Source organism: Athene noctua, chromosome 17, assembly GCF_965140245.1.
Source record: "Athene noctua chromosome 17, bAthNoc1.hap1.1, whole genome shotgun sequence".
Lineage (NCBI taxonomy): Eukaryota > Metazoa > Chordata > Aves > Strigiformes > Strigidae > Athene > Athene noctua.
In genome coordinates, this window is record NC_134053.1 from 17,177,233 (window position 1) to 17,202,517 (window position 25,285).

Genomic DNA, 25,285 nt, shown 5'->3' on the forward strand with positions numbered 1-25,285 from the left:
TGGAGGCGCAGGAGGGATTTACCCGATGTAAATATCCAATAAACAGGCTTGTTTTAAGAAATCCTTGATTGTCTGGGCAAGTTCGTGGTGGAATGTTATCCCTTAAAGAGGTGAAGTTTGTTCTTGAATTTACGTTTGCAGTGGTTACACTTAAGAAGTTTAGTGTCTCCTTCTTCTTCTGGTGTTGTCCAGAGCCCCTCCTCCCCGCCTCTTTTCCCACGGCCTGGACCAGCTCTGGACTTGCTTCAGAGGCTTCCGCTGAAATCAGCTGTTCCATCCCTGGGTCTGGCTTTTTCTGGCTGCCGGGCATCTGGCCGAGATCAACCCACCACAAGTGGTTCCCTTCTTTTCCTCGGGGAAAGAGCACCGAAGGTACAAACAAAAGCAATCCTATTAGTAAGGAGCAGAGTACCAGTAGGCAAGGAACTCTGAAGTTCAGTGGTGTGCTGAAAATCTAGAAGATGTCTCTTTGTCCCCAAAATGCAAATTAATGCGTTGTGTGTGGTGATTCATGTACGTGTAGTGACTGGTGAGAAGATTTTGCCATCTCTTGGGTGCCCGCTTAAGCTCCATCTTAAGTAAGGGGAGGGTGCCCTGCAGGTCCCGAGCATCCGGGGGGAGGAGGGGGTGGCAAAGAGGCATCAGGGGGATTTGGAAAACACGCCCCTCCCCAAATTGCCAAATCCCCAGTCCCCCAGCTACTTACTGAGGCCAAGGCAGGAGCAGACCCCTTTGCACCCTGGCACTTGAGAGGAGCAGCTCCAGCTCTGCCGGACATGCAGCATCAGGGCTCTCCTGTGGTACTTCGGTGCTTGAGAACAGAGACGCTCCGGCCACCTGGGGCCAGGCAGGATCCGACATCGCGCACGATTGGAGCACAAAAACCATACAGCCGGCCCGGAGAACGCTGCTGACCGGTCATGCACCAGCCCCAAGGGCTGGCCCCTGTCGCCAGCACAGTGAAGTTGGTTGTTCACCCCATCTGCACCGGGAGATCCCACATTAAATGTCTTGGCACATGTCAGATCAGCTCTGAGAGCATCCGCTGCCTTCTGGTGATAGGTCACAATCTTTAGTCTCGTGCTAGGTTTCCACCTGCCAACGCTTCCGTGTACTTCTTGTCCTTACAAAACCGACAGCCGGTCTCTGGGTCTTGTGCTTTGTAGTCAATGATACTGTTTTGTAGTTCAGGTCATCTGCACGTCTCTCTTTCTCTCGGTCCCTCTCTGGTTTGAATAGCTGAATAATGTAACAACCTGTTCAAGACTAACCGTGTGCCTATTCCTGTACTAAAGAAGACAACGTAGGAGAGAAAGGCCGAAGCGTCTCATCAGGACACACGTAAAAATGCAGCGGGGTTGGCAGTTTCAGCTGTGTTTGGCTGTGGTGGTTGCTCTAGCCCTGGGCTAGCTCAGTGCTTCCGGCTCCAACACGCTGCACAGGTTGAGTTGCTTGCCGGGTTCCGTCCATGTGTGGCTGGCTGCAGTGTGGCTCCGCTCCTTACCCGATTCATCTGCTTTGGGAAGATTTTGAGCTGTTGCACAGGTGGGACTGAGCAGGGAAGGTGTCTGGCTTTGGGCTCTAGCATGATTTCATTAATGCAACAACACTGACTACTCTTTGGCTTATCCCTGTTGTTCAGTCCAGGCACATCAGCCTCCGAGAAGGCTTAGCCTACCTTGGCACCCTTTTGTTTTTACAGAACTGTTATGCAAGCTATTGAACGTGCTTGAATGTCCAGAAATGCACTTCTTCATGTTTCAGCTCTGGACTGAGGCCACAGACAGAGTTCTTAGCTATTTTAATGGGAAGGAAATCCTTGAGTTCTTAGTTCTATGCAGGACAGTTTCTTCTTGTCAGAGAAGAGAGGACCAGCTGGCAGGAGGCTGACCTGAGGCTGTTCCCAAGGTGGCCATGTTGCCTGAGAGCACACTCCACTTGAAGAAGGGACAGCTCGACTTTGCAAGGAAGATCAGTTTGCTTCCAGTAGTGGTTCTCCAGAGAAATCCTGATTCATGGTGATGAGTTTTTCTCCACATTAAAGCCTGTTCATGAGTAACTGGGTATCTTACAAGGCCTTGCAGAAATTATTTCTAAAAAACGCTGCAAAACCCCTCCCAAATCTGCCCTCATCCAGAACTCAGTTTCCTGGGGGAGGATAAGGCCATTGTTTTAGTGATCAGAGCTCAGGTGTTGGAAGAACTATCAGATGCTGCCTTTTCTTGTCTTTGTAAAGCCGTTTAGCTGTGTCCTGGAAGTAACCGGCTTTTAGTGTTCTGGCTTCTTGGTTTACCCTGAACTAATTAACTCTCATCTCTTCAAACTATTCCCAGTGCAGCTGATTACCTGAAGGCCTCTCATGCCTGTGCAGCAATGGCTGCCCATCACTGATAAGGGGAAGCATTCTCCATCACGAGACGTCTGCCCAAACACAACTAGACCAAACTGCTAAGCAGTGCCGGCATATCGTACCCAATATTCTACCTTTTCTCTAGCTGCTTTTTCTTCCTTTCCGGGGGACACTGACTACAGCTCTGAATGCTGTTTTTCTATTGTATGGGCTGCAACATCTTCCCGAGAAACAAGACTCCGTGCAGGTGGCACAGCTCGGCTTGATGGCGCCCCTTTGCCCTTCAGTGGCTGATGATCCATGAGTGGCAGAAGATGACAGCCCTGCGTGGGTTCTAGGGTACAGAACACAACATCATTTTCCAAGCACGAACGGCGCCCCGGAGTTACACGTCACTGCGCTCCTCTGCACCTCTTAAGCAATGGCTTGGATGCAAAGAATGGTGAAATGAGGTGGGGTCGTAAGAGGAAGCCAAAGCCACACCCCACTATTACAGCACAGCATTTGTTGGTTCTGAGACCTTGAGAAATGCGAGGCACAAGCAAACACCAGTTACTTATTGCTAAAAGATGTAATGAAGTGGGATGTTCTTTAGAAACGAGAGAGCTGAGACCATCAAAGGAGTCTGAGTGCAGCGTGCTTACGAACACCATTCCCAGGGGTTACGTGTCTCCAGTGTCCTAGCCATGAATGTATCATCACCAGCAATTCCCCCCAAACATTCAAAAGAGTCACAGAGGAGCTATAGAAGTTCATTGTCCAGGAAGCTTTTGCTAATCTTTCTCTCTCTGATGCTAAAAGAGAAGCTGTCACCTGCCTGTGTGATGACTGGTGCCGGAATTCCAAGCCTGAGGCTCAACTTCATGTAAGAGAAGATGTTTGGCAAACACTGGCTGAAGCTGTTTGCTTGTCAGAGCAGCCTTGGGTGGTGTCCATCCAGGAGACTCAGTTCCTCTCTCCACCCAGATGGCCACAGAGAATCCCTTGCTAATCCTCTCACATTGCCCTTGGTTATTACCTGCGTGTCCAGCATTAGAGTTGTCAACACAGGCGTCTCCAGCAGCGGAATCGGTCCCTGCTAAAGCCTTGAGACGGAACCCCCAACTTGCAGAAGGGGCCCTTTCTCTGTGAACCATCCCAAAATGCAGATCTGGACAGCTGCTGCCACCAGAAGCGTGTGAAATTCATCTTTGGAGGTGAGTATTGCAGCACGGCCTGCGAATCTGCCCGTTGTTAACCTTCCACACAGCAAGCTGAGGAGACGTCCTCCAAAACGGGGGCGTACAGTGAAATTTGCGTTAAGATTCAGTGACCTTTAGGAGCAACACATCGCCATCTGTGTACTATGTCAGACATCACAGAGATCTTTGGAAACTGCTGGAGTGTTGGAAAATACTTTTTCTGAGGTGGGACATTTTTCTAATTAGATTTCGGCAATCTACTTCAGATTTGCAGTGTTGTTTACCTGCTTTGTTCTCAAGGATCTTAAACACCTCCTCAGACCTTCAGCAGACCACATCAGGGTGCTTGGGTGGTTCCCCGATGTGCATGGATCCGAGGCTCCAAACCTGTCCTCTAGCCTTACAGGACACCCATAAGAAGTCAATCGACTAATGAAGATTACACAGAGAGGAATCTGAGGGGAGAGACAAGCGGGAGGAAGTTTTTAATCTTACCTCTTCTTGCTCACATCCCGCCCTTTTGTGTCATCCAAAATTTCTGTCACAAAAGTTACTCCTCCTCTGCACTGAGCTGCGTGAAGCCGTTAGGTCTGAATGATGATCTCGCCAATACTCGACTGTTTCTGTATGCCTGTGTATCTTGGGTATGAGCACCAAATCCCTTTGCAGACAAAGTTAGTAAGCGACACCTTCGGCTCCTCTCCTGAAGATGTTTGTATCATTTTGTCACGATCTCTTGCCATTACCTGTCCAACGGAGGAGCAGTTCTGGGCTGCTTCTTGAGTCAGACTCCTAGTGACAGCCCAGGTGCCCAGGAAACTGCCACTGGTGTCTGTGCTAAATAAGTGGGTTGGCTCAAGGTCCTTGTTCAGCGGGGTTTAGCATTTTCATCCCGCTTGATGTGACCAGAGTGCGTCTCCTTGTTCTTGTGTGGGTGGGCATGAGATAGCTCGTCTGGTGTTCAGACCTGATTTTCCACGTGCATATTACCAGTTTCTTTGTAACTGAAAATATTTCTCTTTATTCCAAACAGGGAGCTGACCATACTCTAAAAGAAAGGAAGAGCATGGTGTTCCTCTGTGTACCCCTGAAGAGAATCACAGAACAGTGTTTCAACAACTTCACACTTCAGAGACAAGCAAAGCTTGTTATCCTATGTCAGGTAATGTCTGTAGTGTAACTGAAAGAAACAGTGACAGCAAAATGTTCTTTCACTCCAATTTTCCATCATACTTGTCTATAGATAAACTTCTGTGCTTAGGGTCTTCCTGATCCCACGTAAACTTCCTCTATAATTATGCACCCCGATCTACTTACACATTCCTGGATTTTCTGTAGGCAGATGAACTGCTTTGTCTGTTTCTAACCCCTGGGACAGATCATCTGGCAGGGATATCCCTGATTCCTGCGTTCCTTGCCGCATAAACAGATTCCTGAGCTGCGGGAGCTGCAGGCTTCCTACAACGACAGAGTGCGACGGTTCCTCTCCTCTTCCTGAGTGGAAGTGGCAGGGCCAGAAAATCCTGAACAACCTTCACCAGTGTGGCTGCAGATGTACAGCGTGGTGAGCTGGAAGAGCTGGGCACCATGAAGTCTTGTCTGTCAGATGGAACCTGAGGTCCTGGCACAAATACCCTTGAAGCCAAAGAGAAAGTTGCCTCGAAATATATGTGTTTGTCTCATGCAGTTTTAATTAGCAAGGATAACTATAACAGGTTACTAGGCGGTGGTTGGTTGCTTTTTAATGTTAAACCTTTGCTGTCAGCAGCCCATCAGAGATGTGCAAGATGGTCCTTATTAAGGAAGGGTGCACCTGTCAGGGGGAGGGGAGTGACCCATTGTGCCAGCTTCCCTGCATTTTTCCACCAAGCGGTTGTTAAGTCCTCTCTGCTTTATGGATTTGGAGGTCTCCTGCATCAGATTCAGAATTTCACGGAACTGCAGAAGCATCAGAGCGATAGCCAGGAGTTGTACAATGCCAGTGCTTTGCTTAGAGGCTTGGTCAGCAGCACCTCACAACAGCCGTTCCATGCGGTTTCTTCAGGCAGTCTCACACGTGCTCTCAGCACCAACAATTTTGCCATCATCAAAAGCCTTCATTAAATGAAGAGAAATAAACAAGCCAACCAAATGACAACAAGGACGTGGGTTTAAAACTGCTCCTTTGTAAACATGAGCTGACAATGCGTATAATGACTTGAAAAGAAAACATGATTTCTGGGAAATGTATGTCCATAACACAGAATATTCCAGCAGAGGGTGTAATAATCCTGTCCTGCCAATGTTTAGAGATTTAGGCACGTGTAGGCGTGCGCACGCGCGCACGCGCACGCACCACACCACACCCACCCCCAACAGCAAGTCTTTGGGAGAAAAGTGGGAATAGACTAAATGAGGACAGGAGAGTGAAGAATCCGGAAGGAGAAGAGAGCACGACATTGAGCCGTGAAAAGAATAAACGGCAGGAGAGCTTCCAGAAAGGGATAAATAAATGATAAGAGATTGAAGCATGAATGGATGCTAATGGGGCAGGGAACAAGAAGAAAAGAAAATTAATTATTTGCTAGTTTTCCAGCTCGCTCATGGATTTTGTGAAGTGTATGAACAATTTCAGCACTGCAGAATATTGAAGATTCAAATTTAAAGAGTATTTCAAAAGGAAGCAGATAATCCTTGTCTGTGATCCTTGCCATATTGGACATCGTCCCCAAGAAAATGAAATAAGAACATGGATTTATGTTTAACTTGAAGTACTTCCATGCTGGGTAATAAAAATCTACAGCATCAGCATCATTATCAGGGTTTCAAACACTTTCTTATTAAACACACTTGGACCCAAGATCAAACTTTCTTGAGAAAAATAATTCTTGAATTAAGATGAGACAAAAGTAATATTTTCACCAAATCTGGAAATGTTTTTTACTGATTTTTTTTGCAAACCATCGAGAATTCTTTCTGCAAAATTGTCGGTCCAAAAGCAACCAGACATCTTTACTTACCTCTATGCAGGTATGTGCATGCGTACGTTTGGGGGTGTTGTGTCTGCAGACAACTGAAGTCAGTACCAATGAAGAAAGCAATTCTAAGCAATTCTTCTGACTTGACTTACATATCCTCTGTACAGGGTGAGTCAAGATACTTAATTCAAGTTCACACACTGAGTGAATAACAAGTGCTTTAGTTAAACGGGATAAAATCCCTGTGTGAAAGCTGTAATGAAAATGGAGCAGGGTTTAATACAGAGAGTGTAAACCACTTCCAAAGGAAATGAAACCAAAGCAAATTAAGGTCATGACAATTTTCTGTGAGACTGTCCAATCAGGGGCTCAACCCAGATTAAACACATCACTTCAATAATTGGATTCTAATCCAGAATGAATTTCCAAGTGTCCTTCCTTGTCCACACCAGCCCTTCGACTCAGTCAGTGACGCCGACCTCTGAGGGTGCCCAGGCCGGCAACCTGCCTGCACAGGCAGAACCGTCTCTGCCTGCCAGGGGCCCGTCACAGAGGGGGACGCACAGGAGGCAACGCTGTGCCGGCACCGTAACAAAGTTCCCTTAGGATGATGAAGGATAATTAGTGTGAGCCCTAGCATCCCAAGTTCACCTAGAGATCCCTCTCCAAACCCAGAGATCGCCTGCATAAAGACCTAAAAATTAAGCTAGAGAAGGCAGAAATGCCTTTATAATAGCGGAATTCTTTGAAATTCAGGTGTTCTGTTGGGAGGATTTTTCTGTGAATGAAAAAGTAATTGAGAAGCACTTCCACTGCGCTAAGACATGAACATTTATTTATTTATTTATTTATTAATGTCATGCTGGTTTATCCCTGCCTAAATGATGTTAAAAAGAAGAGAAGTTGCTGCCGTGGGAAAAAGGCCTTTTTTTTTTTTTTTTTTTTTTTTTTGACACACATTACATTTCTTCCTTGCTAGACAGTGGGAATACGGCCACTAACAGACGCACATTCATCACTCTCGCTGCGTAAAAAACTGTCTGGATAGTCGGGCCCAAAGAGTGGTGGTGAACAGAGTTAAACCCAGCTGGCGGCCGGTCACGAGTGGTGTCCCCCAGGGCTGGGTGTTGGGGCCGCTCCTGTTTAACATCTTTATTGATGATCTAGACGAGGGGATCGAGTGCCCCCTCAGTCAGTTTGCAGATGACACCCAGTTGGGTGGGAGTGTGGATCTGCTCGAGGGTGGGGAGGCTCTGCAGAGAGACCTGGCCAGGCTGGAGCCATGCGCTGAGCCCAGCTGGGGGAGTTTCACTAAGGGCAAATGCCGGGGGCTGCCCTTGGGCCACAACAACCCCCAGCAGGGCTACAGGCCTGGGGAGGAGTGGCTGGAGAGCTGCCAGTCAGAGAGGGACCTGGGGGGTGATTGACAGCCAGCTGAACAGGAGCCAGCAGTGTGCCCAGGGGGCCAAGAAGGCCAGTGGCATCCTGGCTTGTGTCAGCACTGGCGTGGCCAGCAGGGACAGGGAAGGGATCTGAGCCCTGGGCTCGGCACTGGTGAGGCCGCCCCTCGATGAGTGGGTTCAGTTTTGGGCCCCTCACCCCAAAAAGGCCATTGAATGACTCGAGCGTGGCCAGAGAAGGGCAATGGAGCTGGGGCAGGGTCTGGAGCACAGGTCTGCTGGGGAGCAGCTGGGGGAACTGGGGGGGTTCAGTCTGGAGAAGAGGAGGCTGAGGGGAGACCTCCTGGCCCTCTGCAACTCCCTGCCAGGAGGGTACAGAGAAGGGGGACAAGCCTCTTTAAGCAAATAGTAAGTGGTAGGACAAGAGGTACTGGCCTCAAATTGTGCCAGGGCAGGTTTAGACTAGATCTGAGGAAGGATTTCTTTCCAGAAGGGGTTGTTGGGCTTTGGAATGGGCTACCCAGTGCAGGGGGGGGAGTCCCCATCCCTGGAGGGGTTGAAGAGTCGGGTCAACACAGTGCTGAGGGATCTGGTGTCGTTGGGAACTGTCAATGATAGGTCAAGGTTTGGAGGACTGGATGATCTTCAAGGTCTTTTGCAACCTAGACGATTCTGTGTGATTCTGTGACCAGGGGGTGTCTGATTTCCTGACAGGCCAGGCAGTCAGAAGTCTCTGGGTGCAATGCAGGTCTATATCAATCCAACAGAGGTTGGAGTATCCGGGAGCCCAGCCCTGGGGCTCAGGCGGGGTCGTGGAGCTCCCGGTGCAAGCCAGGGCCGCCCTCGTGCTGTCCCGCTGCTCTGTCTGGGGCAGTTTAGGGGCCCCGGGAGCTCTGTCCTGCCAGGGGGTTTGTGCTGTGCCCGCTGCAGGGGCTGCAGAGCCTGGGGCAGCGGCCGTGGCCCAAGGGGCGGGTGTCCCCGTGGGGCTCTGGCGCCTGTGACATCACAGAGGAGAAGTCCCCGAGGGTGTCACCAGGGTGCCAGGCAGCAGCACCCGCTGCAGTCCGGCTCGAGCCAGCGGTGAGTGAGGGTGGCGGGGGGAAGGCTGGGCCGGCCGAGGGCCGGGGCAGAAGCTCTGGCCCCCGAGGGGGGTTTCTCCAGCGGGTGCGTGGGCACAGCCGCTGCGGGGAGCGCCTGGGGCAGGGCAGGTGCCGCCCTCGGGGCTGGGCGCAGGGGTGCCGGGGCTGCCAGCCACGGCCAGTGCCCGGGGGCTGTGGGGAGATGTCCCCGTCCCTGCAGCACTCACCACCCTCCCCCTTACTGCCTCCCAGCTCCCTCTGGCCCTCTCCCACCCGTCCCCAGGCCCCTGCATGTTCTCCCCTGCTGCTCCAGCCGCCATCTCTCTCCCACCCACTACCACTGAGCCCCTTCTCTCCCTCCTCCTCCAGACCATGGCTGTGGGCATCACCCGCGTCCTGATGGTGCTGACCGTCCTGCATCACGTGCTGAGAATGGATGACCAGAGTGACCCGGCCACACAAGACCTCCTGCAGCAGCGTGAGAAGCAGCAGCAGCAGGAGATGACCTGGCTGATGGAGCAGATGGATCAGATGGAGCAGAGGAGCCAGAAGCTGTTTGGCCTCATTCCGGTAGGCGTGCTCCACGCTGTCTACCAGTACTGGTGCTTTTGGACCTCTGCCGAAACCCTGCTCCTGCTCCTTGAGCTCTACCAGCTGCGCAGGCGGAGGAGAGCTGTCTCTGACAGCGGCAGCCAGCAGGGAAGCTGCAAGCTGTGCCAAGAAGCAGAGAGAGGAGGGGGACTGGGAGGGCAAAGCAGAGCCCTGTGACTCCCTGGGTCGAGAAAAGCCTTCGCTGCATCTGCCAAGCCCTTCCCAAGAACTCGTCTCTGATGGGGCCGCATCCAGCCTTGGGATGGGACAGCGCCTGTGAACACCTGAGCACCTCCAAGAACAACATCACCAACCGCCTGCTGCTCGTGCCCCTGAGATCACCCCTCGGGCACGTCTTCCACCAGAGCTGGGCACTGTGGGGGACCTGCCGGCGAGGCGCTGCTGCATCCCCGTGGAGCACCTGATGAACTACGCGCTGTGCTTCCTCCTCTGCCCTGTGACGAGCTGAACACAAGCTGGGTCCCCGCTTCCCACGCAGCCTCTACGTCTGCTCCCTGTTGTGATGCTCCTCCCGCTTGGAGGCGCAGGAGGGATTTACCCGATGTAAATATCCAATAAACAGGCTTGTTTTAAGAAATCCTTGATTGTCTGGGCAAGTTCGTGGTGGAATGTTATCCCTTAAAGAGGTGAAGTTTGTTCTTGAATTTACGTTTGCAGTGGTTACACTTAAGAAGTTTAGTGTCTCCTTCTTCTTCTGGTGTTGTCCAGAGCCCCTCCTCCCCGCCTCTTTTCCCACGGCCTGGACCAGCTCTGGACTTGCTTCAGAGGCTTCCGCTGAAATCAGCTGTTCCATCCCTGGGTCTGGCTTTTTCTGGCTGCCGGGCATCTGGCCGAGATCAACCCACCACAAGTGGTTCCCTTCTTTTCCTCGGGGAAAGAGCACCGAAGGTACAAACAAAAGCAATCCTATTAGTAAGGAGCAGAGTACCAGTAGGCAAGGAACTCTGAAGTTCAGTGGTGTGCTGAAAATCTAGAAGATGTCTCTTTGTCCCCAAAATGCAAATTAATGCGTTGTGTGTGGTGATTCATGTACGTGTAGTGACTGGTGAGAAGATTTTGCCATCTCTTGGGTGCCCGCTTAAGCTCCATCTTAAGTAAGGGGAGGGTGCCCTGCAGGTCCCGAGCATCCGGGGGGAGGAGGGGGTGGCAAAGAGGCATCAGGGGGATTTGGAAAACACGCCCCTCCCCAAATTGCCAAATCCCCAGTCCCCCAGCTACTTACTGAGGCCAAGGCAGGAGCAGACCCCTTTGCACCCTGGCACTTGAGAGGAGCAGCTCCAGCTCTGCCGGACATGCAGCATCAGGGCTCTCCTGTGGTACTTCGGTGCTTGAGAACAGAGACGCTCCGGCCACCTGGGGCCAGGCAGGATCCGACATCGCGCACGATTGGAGCACAAAAACCATACAGCCGGCCCGGAGAACGCTGCTGACCGGTCATGCACCAGCCCCAAGGGCTGGCCCCTGTCGCCAGCACAGTGAAGTTGGTTGTTCACCCCATCTGCACCGGGAGATCCCACATTAAATGTCTTGGCACATGTCAGATCAGCTCTGAGAGCATCCGCTGCCTTCTGGTGATAGGTCACAATCTTTAGTCTCGTGCTAGGTTTCCACCTGCCAACGCTTCCGTGTACTTCTTGTCCTTACAAAACCGACAGCCGGTCTCTGGGTCTTGTGCTTTGTAGTCAATGATACTGTTTTGTAGTTCAGGTCATCTGCACGTCTCTCTTTCTCTCGGTCCCTCTCTGGTTTGAATAGCTGAATAATGTAACAACCTGTTCAAGACTAACCGTGTGCCTATTCCTGTACTAAAGAAGACAACGTAGGAGAGAAAGGCCGAAGCGTCTCATCAGGACACACGTAAAAATGCAGCGGGGTTGGCAGTTTCAGCTGTGTTTGGCTGTGGTGGTTGCTCTAGCCCTGGGCTAGCTCAGTGCTTCCGGCTCCAACACGCTGCACAGGTTGAGTTGCTTGCCGGGTTCCGTCCATGTGTGGCTGGCTGCAGTGTGGCTCCGCTCCTTACCCGATTCATCTGCTTTGGGAAGATTTTGAGCTGTTGCACAGGTGGGACTGAGCAGGGAAGGTGTCTGGCTTTGGGCTCTAGCATGATTTCATTAATGCAACAACACTGACTACTCTTTGGCTTATCCCTGTTGTTCAGTCCAGGCACATCAGCCTCCGAGAAGGCTTAGCCTACCTTGGCACCCTTTTGTTTTTACAGAACTGTTATGCAAGCTATTGAACGTGCTTGAATGTCCAGAAATGCACTTCTTCATGTTTCAGCTCTGGACTGAGGCCACAGACAGAGTTCTTAGCTATTTTAATGGGAAGGAAATCCTTGAGTTCTTAGTTCTATGCAGGACAGTTTCTTCTTGTCAGAGAAGAGAGGACCAGCTGGCAGGAGGCTGACCTGAGGCTGTTCCCAAGGTGGCCATGTTGCCTGAGAGCACACTCCACTTGAAGAAGGGACAGCTCGACTTTGCAAGGAAGATCAGTTTGCTTCCAGTAGTGGTTCTCCAGAGAAATCCTGATTCATGGTGATGAGTTTTTCTCCACATTAAAGCCTGTTCATGAGTAACTGGGTATCTTACAAGGCCTTGCAGAAATTATTTCTAAAAAACGCTGCAAAACCCCTCCCAAATCTGCCCTCATCCAGAACTCAGTTTCCTGGGGGAGGATAAGGCCATTGTTTTAGTGATCAGAGCTCAGGTGTTGGAAGAACTATCAGATGCTGCCTTTTCTTGTCTTTGTAAAGCCGTTTAGCTGTGTCCTGGAAGTAACCGGCTTTTAGTGTTCTGGCTTCTTGGTTTACCCTGAACTAATTAACTCTCATCTCTTCAAACTATTCCCAGTGCAGCTGATTACCTGAAGGCCTCTCATGCCTGTGCAGCAATGGCTGCCCATCACTGATAAGGGGAAGCATTCTCCATCACGAGACGTCTGCCCAAACACAACTAGACCAAACTGCTAAGCAGTGCCGGCATATCGTACCCAATATTCTACCTTTTCTCTAGCTGCTTTTTCTTCCTTTCCGGGGGACACTGACTACAGCTCTGAATGCTGTTTTTCTATTGTATGGGCTGCAACATCTTCCCGAGAAACAAGACTCCGTGCAGGTGGCACAGCTCGGCTTGATGGCGCCCCTTTGCCCTTCAGTGGCTGATGATCCATGAGTGGCAGAAGATGACAGCCCTGCGTGGGTTCTAGGGTACAGAACACAACATCATTTTCCAAGCACGAACGGCGCCCCGGAGTTACACGTCACTGCGCTCCTCTGCACCTCTTAAGCAATGGCTTGGATGCAAAGAATGGTGAAATGAGGTGGGGTCGTAAGAGGAAGCCAAAGCCACACCCCACTATTACAGCACAGCATTTGTTGGTTCTGAGACCTTGAGAAATGCGAGGCACAAGCAAACACCAGTTACTTATTGCTAAAAGATGTAATGAAGTGGGATGTTCTTTAGAAACGAGAGAGCTGAGACCATCAAAGGAGTCTGAGTGCAGCGTGCTTACGAACACCATTCCCAGGGGTTACGTGTCTCCAGTGTCCTAGCCATGAATGTATCATCACCAGCAATTCCCCCCAAACATTCAAAAGAGTCACAGAGGAGCTATAGAAGTTCATTGTCCAGGAAGCTTTTGCTAATCTTTCTCTCTCTGATGCTAAAAGAGAAGCTGTCACCTGCCTGTGTGATGACTGGTGCCGGAATTCCAAGCCTGAGGCTCAACTTCATGTAAGAGAAGATGTTTGGCAAACACTGGCTGAAGCTGTTTGCTTGTCAGAGCAGCCTTGGGTGGTGTCCATCCAGGAGACTCAGTTCCTCTCTCCACCCAGATGGCCACAGAGAATCCCTTGCTAATCCTCTCACATTGCCCTTGGTTATTACCTGCGTGTCCAGCATTAGAGTTGTCAACACAGGCGTCTCCAGCAGCGGAATCGGTCCCTGCTAAAGCCTTGAGACGGAACCCCCAACTTGCAGAAGGGGCCCTTTCTCTGTGAACCATCCCAAAATGCAGATCTGGACAGCTGCTGCCACCAGAAGCGTGTGAAATTCATCTTTGGAGGTGAGTATTGCAGCACGGCCTGCGAATCTGCCCGTTGTTAACCTTCCACACAGCAAGCTGAGGAGACGTCCTCCAAAACGGGGGCGTACAGTGAAATTTGCGTTAAGATTCAGTGACCTTTAGGAGCAACACATCGCCATCTGTGTACTATGTCAGACATCACAGAGATCTTTGGAAACTGCTGGAGTGTTGGAAAATACTTTTTCTGAGGTGGGACATTTTTCTAATTAGATTTCGGCAATCTACTTCAGATTTGCAGTGTTGTTTACCTGCTTTGTTCTCAAGGATCTTAAACACCTCCTCAGACCTTCAGCAGACCACATCAGGGTGCTTGGGTGGTTCCCCGATGTGCATGGATCCGAGGCTCCAAACCTGTCCTCTAGCCTTACAGGACACCCATAAGAAGTCAATCGACTAATGAAGATTACACAGAGAGGAATCTGAGGGGAGAGACAAGCGGGAGGAAGTTTTTAATCTTACCTCTTCTTGCTCACATCCCGCCCTTTTGTGTCATCCAAAATTTCTGTCACAAAAGTTACTCCTCCTCTGCACTGAGCTGCGTGAAGCCGTTAGGTCTGAATGATGATCTCGCCAATACTCGACTGTTTCTGTATGCCTGTGTATCTTGGGTATGAGCACCAAATCCCTTTGCAGACAAAGTTAGTAAGCGACACCTTCGGCTCCTCTCCTGAAGATGTTTGTATCATTTTGTCACGATCTCTTGCCATTACCTGTCCAACGGAGGAGCAGTTCTGGGCTGCTTCTTGAGTCAGACTCCTAGTGACAGCCCAGGTGCCCAGGAAACTGCCACTGGTGTCTGTGCTAAATAAGTGGGTTGGCTCAAGGTCCTTGTTCAGCGGGGTTTAGCATTTTCATCCCGCTTGATGTGACCGGAGTGCGTCTCCTTGTTCTTGTGTGGGTGGGCATGAGATAGCTCGTCTGGTGTTCAGACCTGATTTTCCACGTGCATATTACCAGTTTCTTTGTAACTGAAAATATTTCTCTTTATTCCAAACAGGGAGCTGACCATACTCTAAAAGAAAGGAAGAGCATGGTGTTCCTCTGTGTACCCCTGAAGAGAATCACAGAACAGTGTTTCAACAACTTCACACTTCAGAGACAAGCAAAGCTTGTTATCCTATGTCAGGTAATGTCTGTAGTGTAACTGAAAGAAACAGTGACAGCAAAATGTTCTTTCACTCCAATTTTCCATCATACTTGTCTATAGATAAACTTCTGTGCTTAGGGTCTTCCTGATCCCACGTAAACTTCCTCTATAATTATGCACCCCGATCTACTTACACATTCCTGGATTTTCTGTAGGCAGATGAACTGCTTTGTCTGTTTCTAACCCCTGGGACAGATCATCTGGCAGGGATATCCCTGATTCCTGCGTTCCTTGCCGCATAAACAGATTCCTGAGCTGCGGGAGCTGCAGGCTTCCTACAACGACAGAGTGCGACAGTTCCTCTCCTCTTCCTGAGTGGAAGTGGCAGGGCCAGAAAATCCTGAACAACCTTCACCAGTGTGGCTGCAGATGTACAGCGTGGTGAGCTGGAAGAGCTGGGCACCATGAAGTCTTGTCTGTCAGATGGAACCTGAGGTCCTGGCACAAATACCCTTGAAGCCAAAGAGAAAGTTGCCTCGAAATATATGTGTTTGTCTCATGCAGTTTTAATTAGCAAGGATAACTATAACAGGTTACTAGGCGGTGGTTGGTTGCTTTTTAATGTTAAACCTTTGCTGTCAGCAGCCCATCAGAGATGTGCAAGATGGTCCTTATTAAGGAAGGGTGCACCTGTCAGGGGGAGGGGAGTGACCCATTGTGCCAGCTTCCCTGCATTTTTCCACCAAGCGGTTGTTAAGTCCTCTCTGCTTTATGGATTTGGAGGTCTCCTGCATCAGATTCAGAATTTCACGGAACTGCAGAAGCATCAGAGCGATAGCCAGGAGTTGTACAATGCCAGTGCTTTGCTTAGAGGCTTGGTCAGCAGCACCTCACAACAGCCGTTCCATGCGGTTTCTTCAGGCAGTCTCACACGTGCTCTCAGCACCAACAATTTTGCCATCATCAAAAGCCTTCATTAAATGAAGAGAAATAAACAAGCCAACCAAATGACAACAAGGACGTGGGTTTAAAACTGCTCCTTTGTAAACATGAGCTGACAATGCGTATAATGACTTGAAAAGAAAACATGATTTCTGGGAAATGTATGTCCATAACACAGAATATTCCAGCAGAGGGTGTAATAATCCTGTCCTGCCAATGTTTAGAGATTTAGGCACGTGTAGGCGTGCGCACGCGCGCACGCGCACGCACCACACCACACCCACCCCCAACAGCAAGTCTTTGGGAGAAAAGTGGGAATAGACTAAATGAGGACAGGAGAGTGAAGAATCCGGAAGGAGAAGAGAGCACGACATTGAGCCGTGAAAAGAATAAACGGCAGGAGAGCTTCCAGAAAGGGATAAATAAATGATAAGAGATTGAAGCATGAATGGATGCTAATGGGGCAGGGAACAAGAAGAAAAGAAAATTAATTATTTGCTAGTTTTCCAGCTCGCTCATGGATTTTGTGAAGTGTATGAACAATTTCAGCACTGCAGAATATTGAAGATTCAAATTTAAAGAGTATTTCAAAAGGAAGCAGATAATCCTTGTCTGTGATCCTTGCCATATTGGACATCGTCCCCAAGAAAATGAAATAAGAACATGGATTTATGTTTAACTTGAAGTACTTCCATGCTGGGTAATAAAAATCTACAGCATCAGCATCATTATCAGGGTTTCAAACACTTTCTTATTAAACACACTTGGACCCAAGATCAAACTTTCTTGAGAAAAATAATTCTTGAATTAAGATGAGACAAAAGTAATATTTTCACCAAATCTGGAAATGTTTTTTACTGATTTTTTTTGCAAACCATCGAGAATTCTTTCTGCAAAATTGTCGGTCCAAAAGCAACCAGACATCTTTACTTACCTCTATGCAGGTATGTGCATGCGTACGTTTGGGGGTGTTGTGTCTGCAGACAACTGAAGTCAGTACCAATGAAGAAAGCAATTCTAAGCAATTCTTCTGACTTGACTTACATATCCTCTGTACAGGGTGAGTCAAGATACTTAATTCAAGTTCACACACTGAGTGAATAACAAGTGCTTTAGTTAAACGGGATAAAATCCCTGTGTGAAAGCTGTAATGAAAATGGAGCAGGGTTTAATACAGAGAGTGTAAACCACTTCCAAAGGAAATGAAACCAAAGCAAATTAAGGTCATGACAATTTTCTGTGAGACTGTCCAATCAGGGGCTCAACCCAGATTAAACACATCACTTCAATAATTGGATTCTAATCCAGAATGAATTTCCAAGTGTCCTTCCTTGTCCACACCAGCCCTTCGACTCAGTCAGTGACGCCGACCTCTGAGGGTGCCCAGGCCGGCAACCTGCCTGCACAGGCAGAACCGTCTCTGCCTGCCAGGGGCCCGTCACAGAGGGGGACGCACAGGAGGCAACGCTGTGCCGGCACCGTAACAAAGTTCCCTTAGGATGATGAAGGATAATTAGTGTGAGCCCTAGCATCCCAAGTTCACCTAGAGATCCCTCTCCAAACCCAGAGATCGCCTGCATAAAGACCTAAAAATTAAGCTAGAGAAGGCAGAAATGCCTTTATAATAGCGGAATTCTTTGAAATTCAGGTGTTCTGTTGGGAGGATTTTTCTGTGAATGAAAAAGTAATTGAGAAGCACTTCCACTGCGCTAAGACATGAACATTTATTTATTTATTTATTTATTAATGTCATGCTGGTTTATCCCTGCCTAAATGATGTTAAAAAGAAGAGAAGTTGCTGCCGTGGGAAAAAGGCCTTTTTTTTTTTTTTTTTTTTTTTTTGACACACATTACATTTCTTCCTTGCTAGACAGTGGGAATACGGCCACTAACAGACGCACATTCATCACTCTCGCTGCGTAAAAAACTGTCTGGATAGTCGGGCCCAAAGAGTGGTGGTGAACAGAGTTAAACCCAGCTGGCGGCCGGTCACGAGTGGTGTCCCCCAGGGCTGGGTGTTGGGGCCGCTCCTGTTTAACATCTTTATTGATGATCTAGACGAGGGGATCGAGTGCCCCCTCAGTCAGTTTGCAGATGACACCCAGTTGGGTGGGAGTGTGGATCTGCTCGAGGGTGGGGAGGCTCTGCAGAGAGACCTGGCCAGGCTGGAGCCATGCGCTGAGCCCAGCTGGGGGAGTTTCACTAAGGGCAAATGCCGGGGGCTGCCCTTGGGCCACAACAACCCCCAGCAGGGCTACAGGCCTGGGGAGGAGTGGCTGGAGAGCTGCCAGTCAGAGAGGGACCTGGGGGGTGATTGACAGCCAGCTGAACAGGAGCCAGCAGTGTGCCCAGGGGGCCAAGAAGGCCAGTGGCATCCTGGCTTGTGTCAGCACTGGCGTGGCCAGCAGGGACAGGGAAGGGATCTGAGCCCTGGGCTCGGCACTGGTGAGGCCGCCCCTCGATGAGTGGGTTCAGTTTTGGGCCCCTCACCCCAAAAAGGCCATTGAATGACTCGAGCGTGTCCAGAGAAGGGCAACGCAGCTGGGGCAGGGTCTGGAGCACAGGTCTGCTGGGGAGCAGCTGGGGGAACTGGGGGGGTTCAGTCTGGAGAAGAGGAGGCTGAGGGGAGACCTCCTGGCCCTCTGCAACTCCCTGCCAGGAGGGTACAGAGAAGGGGGACAAGCCTCTTTAAGCAAATAGTAAGTGGTAGGACAAGAGGTACTGGCCTCAAATTGTGCCAGGGCAGGTTTAGACTAGATCTGAGGAAGGATTTCTTTGCAGAAGGGGTTGTTGGGCTTTGGAATGGGCTACCCAGTGCAGGGGGGGGAGTCCCCATCCCTGGAGGGGTTGAAGAGTCGGGTCAACACAGTGCTGAGGGATCTGGTGTCGTTGGGAACTGTCAATGATAGGTCAAGGTTTGGAGGACTGGATGATCTTCAAGGTCTTTTGCAACCTAGACGATTCTGTGTGATTCTGTGACCAGGGGGTGTCTGATTTCCTGACAGGCCAGGCAGTCAGAAGTCTCTGGGTGCAATGCAGGTCTATATCAATCCAACAGAGGTTGGAGTATCCGGGAGCCCAGCCCTGGGGCTCAGGCGGGGTCGTGGAGCTCCCGGTGCAAGCCAGGGCCGCCCTCGTGCTGTCCCGCTGCTCTGTCTGGGGCAGTTTAGGGGCCCCGGGAGCTCTGTCCTGCCAGGGGGTTTGTGCTGTGCCCGCTGCAGGGGCTGCAGAGCCTGGGGCAGCGGCCGTGGCCCAAGGGGCGGGTGTCCCCGTGGGGCTCTGGCGCCTGTGACATCACAGAGGAGAAGTCCCCGAGGGTGTCACCAGGGTGCCAGGCAGCAGCACCCGCTGCAGTCCGGCTCGAGCCAGCGGTGAGTGAGGGTGGCGGGGGGAAGGCTGGGCCGGCCGAGGGCCGGGGCAGAAGCTCTGGCCCCCGAGGGGGGTTTCTCCAGCGGGTGCGTGGGCACAGCCGCTGCGGGGAGCGCCTGGGGCAGGGCAGGTGCCGCCCTCGGGGCTGGGCGCAGGGGTGCCGGGGCTGCCAGCCACGGCCAGTGCCCGGGGGCTGTGGGGAGATGTCCCCGTCCCTGCAGCACTCACCACCCTCCCCCTTACTGCCTCCCAGCTCCCTCTGGCCCTCTCCCACCCGTCCCCAGGCCCCTGCATGTTCTCCCCTGCTGCTCCAGCCGCCATCTCTCTCCCACCCACTACCACTGAGCCCCTTCTCTCCCTCCTCCTCCAGACCATGGCTGTGGGCATCACCCGCGTCCTGATGGTGCTGACCGTCCTGCATCACGTGCTGAGAATGGATGACCAGAGTGACCCGGCCACACAAGACCTCCTGCAGCAGCGTGAGAAGCAGCAGCAGCAGGAGATGACCTGGCTGATGGAGCAGATGGATCAGATGGAGCAGAGGAGCCAGAAGCTGTTTGGCCTCACTCCGGTAGGCGTGCTCCACGCTGTCTACCAGTACTGGTGCTTTTGGACCTCTGCCGAAACCCTGCTCCTGCTCCTTGAGCTCTACCAGCTGCGCAGGCGGAGGAGAGCTGTCTCTGACAGCGGCAGCCAGCAGGGAAGCTGCAAGCTGTGCCAAGAAGCAGAGAGAGGAGGGGGACTGGGAGGGCAAAGCAGAGCCCTGTGACTCCCTGGGTCGAGAAAAGCCTTCGCTGCATCTGCCAAGCCCTTCCCAAGAACTCGTCTCTGATGGGGCCGCATCCAGCCTTGGGATGGGACAGCGCCTGTGAACACCTGAGCACCTCCAAGAACAACATCACCAACCGCCTGCTGCTCGTGCCCCTGAGATCACCCCTCGGGCACGTCTTCCACCAGAGCTGGGCACTGTGGGGGACCTGCCGGCGAGGCGCTGCTGCATCCCCGTGGAGCACCTGATGAACTACGCGCTGTGCTTCCTCCTCTGCCCTGTGACGAGCTGAACACAAGCTGGGTCCCCGCTTCCCACGCAGCCTCTACGTCTGCTCCCTGTTGTGATGCTCCTCCCGCTTGGAGGCGCAGGAGGGATTTACCCGATGTAAATATCCAATAAACAGGCTTGTTTTAAGAAATCCTTGATTGTCTGGGCAAGTTCGTGGTGGAATGTTATCCCTTAAAGAGGTGAAGTTTGTTCTTGAATTTACGTTTGCAGTGGTTACACTTAAGAAGTTTAGTGTCTCCTTCTTCTTCTGGTGTTGTCCAGAGCCCCTCCTCCCCGCCTCTTTTCCCACGGCCTGGACCAGCTCTGGACTTGCTTCAGAGGCTTCCGCTGAAATCAGCTGTTCCATCCCTGGGTCTGGCTTTTTCTGGCTGCCGGGCATCTGGCCGAGATCAACCCACCACAAGTGGTTCCCTTCTTTTCCTCGGGGAAAGAGCACCGAAGGTACAAACAAAAGCAATCCTATTAGTAAGGAGCAGAGTACCAGTAGGCAAGGAACTCTGAAGTTCAGTGGTGTGCTGAAAATCTAGAAGATGTCTCTTTGTCCCCAAAATGCAAATTAATGCGTTGTGTGTGGTGATTCATGTACGTGTAGTGACTGGTGAGAAGATTTTGCCATCTCTTGGGTGCCCGCTTAAGCTCCATCTTAAGTAAGGGGAGGGTGCCCTGCAGGTCCCGAGCATCCGGGGGGAGGAGGGGGTGGCAAAGAGGGGGATTTGGAAAACACGCCCCTCCCCAAATTGCCAAATCCCCAGTCCCCCAGCTACTTACTGAGGCCAAGGCAGGAGCAGACCCCTTTGCACCCTGGCACTTGAGAGGAGCAGCTCCAGCTCTGCCGGACATGCAGCATCAGGGCTCTCCTGTGGTACTTCGGTGCTTGAGAACAGAGACGCTCCGGCCACCTGGGGCCAGGCAGGATCCGACATTGCGCACGATTGGAGCACAAAAACCATACAGCCGGCCCGGAGAACGCTGCTGACCGGTCATGCACCAGCCCCAAGGGCTGGCCCCTGTCGCCAGCACAGTGAAGTTGGTTGTTCACCCCATCTGCACCGGGAGATCCCACATTAAATGTCTTGGCACATGTCAGATCAGCTCTGAGAGCATCCGCTGCCTTCTGGTGATAGGTCACAATCTTTAGTCTCGTGCTAGGTTTCCACCTGCCAACGCTTCCGTGTACTTCTTGTCCTTACAAAACCGACAGCCGGTCTCTGGGTCTTGTGCTTTGTAGTCAATGATACTGTTTTGTAGTTCAGGTCATCTGCACGTCTCTCTTTCTCTCGGTCCCTCTCTGGTTTGAATAGCTGAATAATGTAACAACCTGTTCAAGACTAACCGTGTGCCTATTCCTGTACTAAAGAAGACAACGTAGGAGAGAAAGGCCGAAGCGTCTCATCAGGACACACGTAAAAATGCAGCGGGGTTGGCAGTTTCAGCTGTGTTTGGCTGTGGTGGTTGCTCTAGCCCTGGGCTAGCTCAGTGCTTCCGGCTCCAACACGCTGCACAGGTTGAGTTTCTTGCCGGGTTCCGTCCATGTGTGGCTGGCTGCAGTGTGGCTCCGCTCCTTACCCGATTCATCTGCTTTGGGAAGATTTTGAGCTGTTGCACAGGTGGGACTGAGCAGGGAAGGTGTCTGGCTTTGGGCTCTAGCATGATTTCATTAATGCAACAACACTGACTACTCTTTGGCTTATCCCTGTTGTTCAGTCCAGGCACATCAGCCTCCGAGAAGGCTTAGCCTACCTTGGCACCCTTTTGTTTTTACAGAACTGTTATGCAAGCTATTGAACGTGCTTGAATGTCCAGAAATGCACTTCTTCATGTTTCAGCTCTGGACTGAGGCCACAGACAGAGTTCTTAGCTATTTTAATGGGAAGGAAATCCTTGAGTTCTTAGTTCTATGCAGGACAGTTTCTTCTTGTCAGAGAAGAGAGGACCAGCTGGCAGGAGGCTGACCTGAGGCTGTTCCCAAGGTGGCCATGTTGCCTGAGAGCACACTCCACTTGAAGAAGGGACAGCTCGACTTTGCAAGGAAGATCAGTTTGCTTCCAGTAGTGGTTCTCCAGAGAAATCCTGATTCGTGGTGATGAGTTTTTCTCCACATTAAAGCCTGTTCATGAGTAACTGGGTATCTTACAAGGCCTTGCAGAAATTATTTCTAAAAAACGCTGCAAAACCCCTCCCAAATCTGCCCTCATCCAGAACTCAGTTTCCTGGGGGAGGATAAGGCCATTGTTTTAGTGATCAGAGCTCAGGTGTTGGAAGAACTATCAGATGCTGCCTTTTCTTGTCTTTGTAAAGCCGTTTAGCTGTGTCCTGGAAGTAACCGGCTTTTAGTGTTCTGGCTTCTTGGTTTACCCTGAACTAATTAACTCTCATCTCTTCAAACTATTCCCAGTGCAGCTGATTACCTGAAGGCCTCTCATGCCTGTGCAGCAATGGCTGCCCATCACTGATAAGGGGAAGCATTCTCCATCACGAGACGTCTGCCCAAACACAACTAGACCAAACTGCTAAGCAGTGCCGGCATATCGTACCCAATATTCTACCTTTTCTCTAGCTGCTTTTTCTTCCTTTCCGGGGGACACTGACTACAGCTCTGAATGCTGTTTTTCTATTGTATGGGCTGCAACATCTTCCCGAGAAACAAGACTCCGTGCAGGTGGCACAGCTCGGCTTGATGGCGCCCCTTTGCCCTTCAGTGGCTGATGATCCATGAGTGGCAGAAGATGACAGCCCTGCGTGGGTTCTAGGGTACAGAACACAACATCATTTTCCAAGCACGAACGGCGCCCCGGAGTTACACGTCACTGCGCTCCTCTGCACCTCTTAAGCAATGGCTTGGATGCAAAGAATGGTGAAATGAGGTGGGGTCGTAAGAGGAAGCCAAAGCCACACCCCACTATTACAGCACAGCATTTGTTGGTTCTGAGACCTTGAGAAATGCGAGGCACAAGCAAACACCAGTTACTTATTGCTAAAAGATGTAATGAAGTGGGATGTTCTTTAGAAACGAGAGAGCTGAGACCATCAAAGGAGTCTGAGTGCAGCGTGCTTACGAACACCATTCCCAGGGGTTACGTGTCTCCAGTGTCCTAGCCATGAATGTATCATCACCAGCAATTCCCCCCAAACATTCAAAAGAGTCACAGAGGAGCTATAGAAGTTCATTGTCCAGGAAGCTTTTGCTAATCTTTCTCTCTCTGATGCTAAAAGAGAAGCTGTCACCTGCCTGTGTGATGACTGGTGCCGGAATTCCAAGCCTGAGGCTCAACTTCATGTAAGAGAAGATGTTTGGCAAACACTGGCTGAAGCTGTTTGCTTGTCAGAGCAGCCTTGGGTGGTGTCCATCCAGGAGACTCAGTTCCTCTCTCCACCCAGATGGCCACAGAGAATCCCTTGCTAATCCTCTCACATTGCCCTTGGTTATTACCTGCGTGTCCAGCATTAGAGTTGTCAACACAGGCGTCTCCAGCAGCGGAATCGGTCCCTGCTAAAGCCTTGAGACGGAACCCCCAACTTGCAGAAGGGGCCCTTTCTCTGTGAACCATCCCAAAATGCAGATCTGGACAGCTGCTGCCACCAGAAGCGTGTGAAATTCATCTTTGGAGGTGAGTATTGCAGCACGGCCTGCGAATCTGCCCGTTGTTAACCTTCCACACAGCAAGCTGAGGAGACGTCCTCCAAAACGGGGGCGTACAGTGAAATTTGCGTTAAGATTCAGTGACCTTTAGGAGCAACACATCGCCATCTGTGTACTATGTCAGACATCACAGAGATCTTTGGAAACTGCTGGAGTGTTGGAAAATACTTTTTCTGAGGTGGGACATTTTTCTAATTAGATTTCGGCAATCTACTTCAGATTTGCAGTGTTGTTTACCTGCTTTGTTCTCAAGGATCTTAAACACCTCCTCAGACCTTCAGCAGACCACATCAGGGTGCTTGGGTGGTTCCCCGATGTGCATGGATCCGAGGCTCCAAACCTGTCCTCTAGCCTTACAGGACACCCATAAGAAGTCAATCGACTAATGAAGATTACACAGAGAGGAATCTGAGGGGAGAGACAAGCGGGAGGAAGTTTTTAATCTTACCTCTTCTTGCTCACATCCCGCCCTTTTGTGTCATCCAAAATTTCTGTCACAAAAGTTACTCCTCCTCTGCACTGAGCTGCGTGAAGCCGTTAGGTCTGAATGATGATCTCGCCAATACTCGACTGTTTCTGTATGCCTGTGTATCTTGGGTATGAGCACCAAATCCCTTTGCAGACAAAGTTAGTAAGCGACACCTTCGGCTCCTCTCCTGAAGATGTTTGTATCATTTTGTCACGATCTCTTGCCATTACCTGTCCAACGGAGGAGCAGTTCTGGGCTGCTTCTTGAGTCAGACTCCTAGTGACAGCCCAGGTGCCCAGGAAACTGCCACTGGTGTCTGTGCTAAATAAGTGGGTTGGCTCAAGGTCCTTGTTCAGCGGGGTTTAGCATTTTCATCCCGCTTGATGTGACCGGAGTGCGTCTCCTTGTTCTTGTGTGGGTGGGCATGAGATAGCTCGTCTGGTGTTCAGACCTGATTTTCCACGTGCATATTACCAGTTTCTTTGTAACTGAAAATATTTCTCTTTATTCCAAACAGGGAGCTGACCATACTCTAAAAGAAAGGAAGAGCATGGTGTTCCTCTGTGTACCCCTGAAGAGAATCACAGAACAGTGTTTCAACAACTTCACACTTCAGAGACAAGCAAAGCTTGTTATCCTATGTCAGGTAATGTCTGTAGTGTAACTGAAAGAAACAGTGACAGCAAAATGTTCTTTCACTCCAATTTTCCATCATACTTGTCTATAGATAAACTTCTGTGCTTAGGGTCTTCCTGATCCCACGTAAACTTCCTCTATAATTATGCACCCCGATCTACTTACACATTCCTGGATTTTCTGTAGGCAGATGAACTGCTTTGTCTGTTTCTAACCCCTGGGACAGATCATCTGGCAGGGATATCCCTGATCCCTGCGTTCCTTGCCGCATAAACAGATTCCTGAGCTGCGGGAGCTGCAGGCTTCCTACAACGACAGAGTGCGACGGTTCCTCTCCTCTTCCTGAGTGGAAGTGGCAGGGCCAGAAAATCCTGAACAACCTTCACCAGTGTGGCTGCAGATGTACAGCGTGGTGAGCTG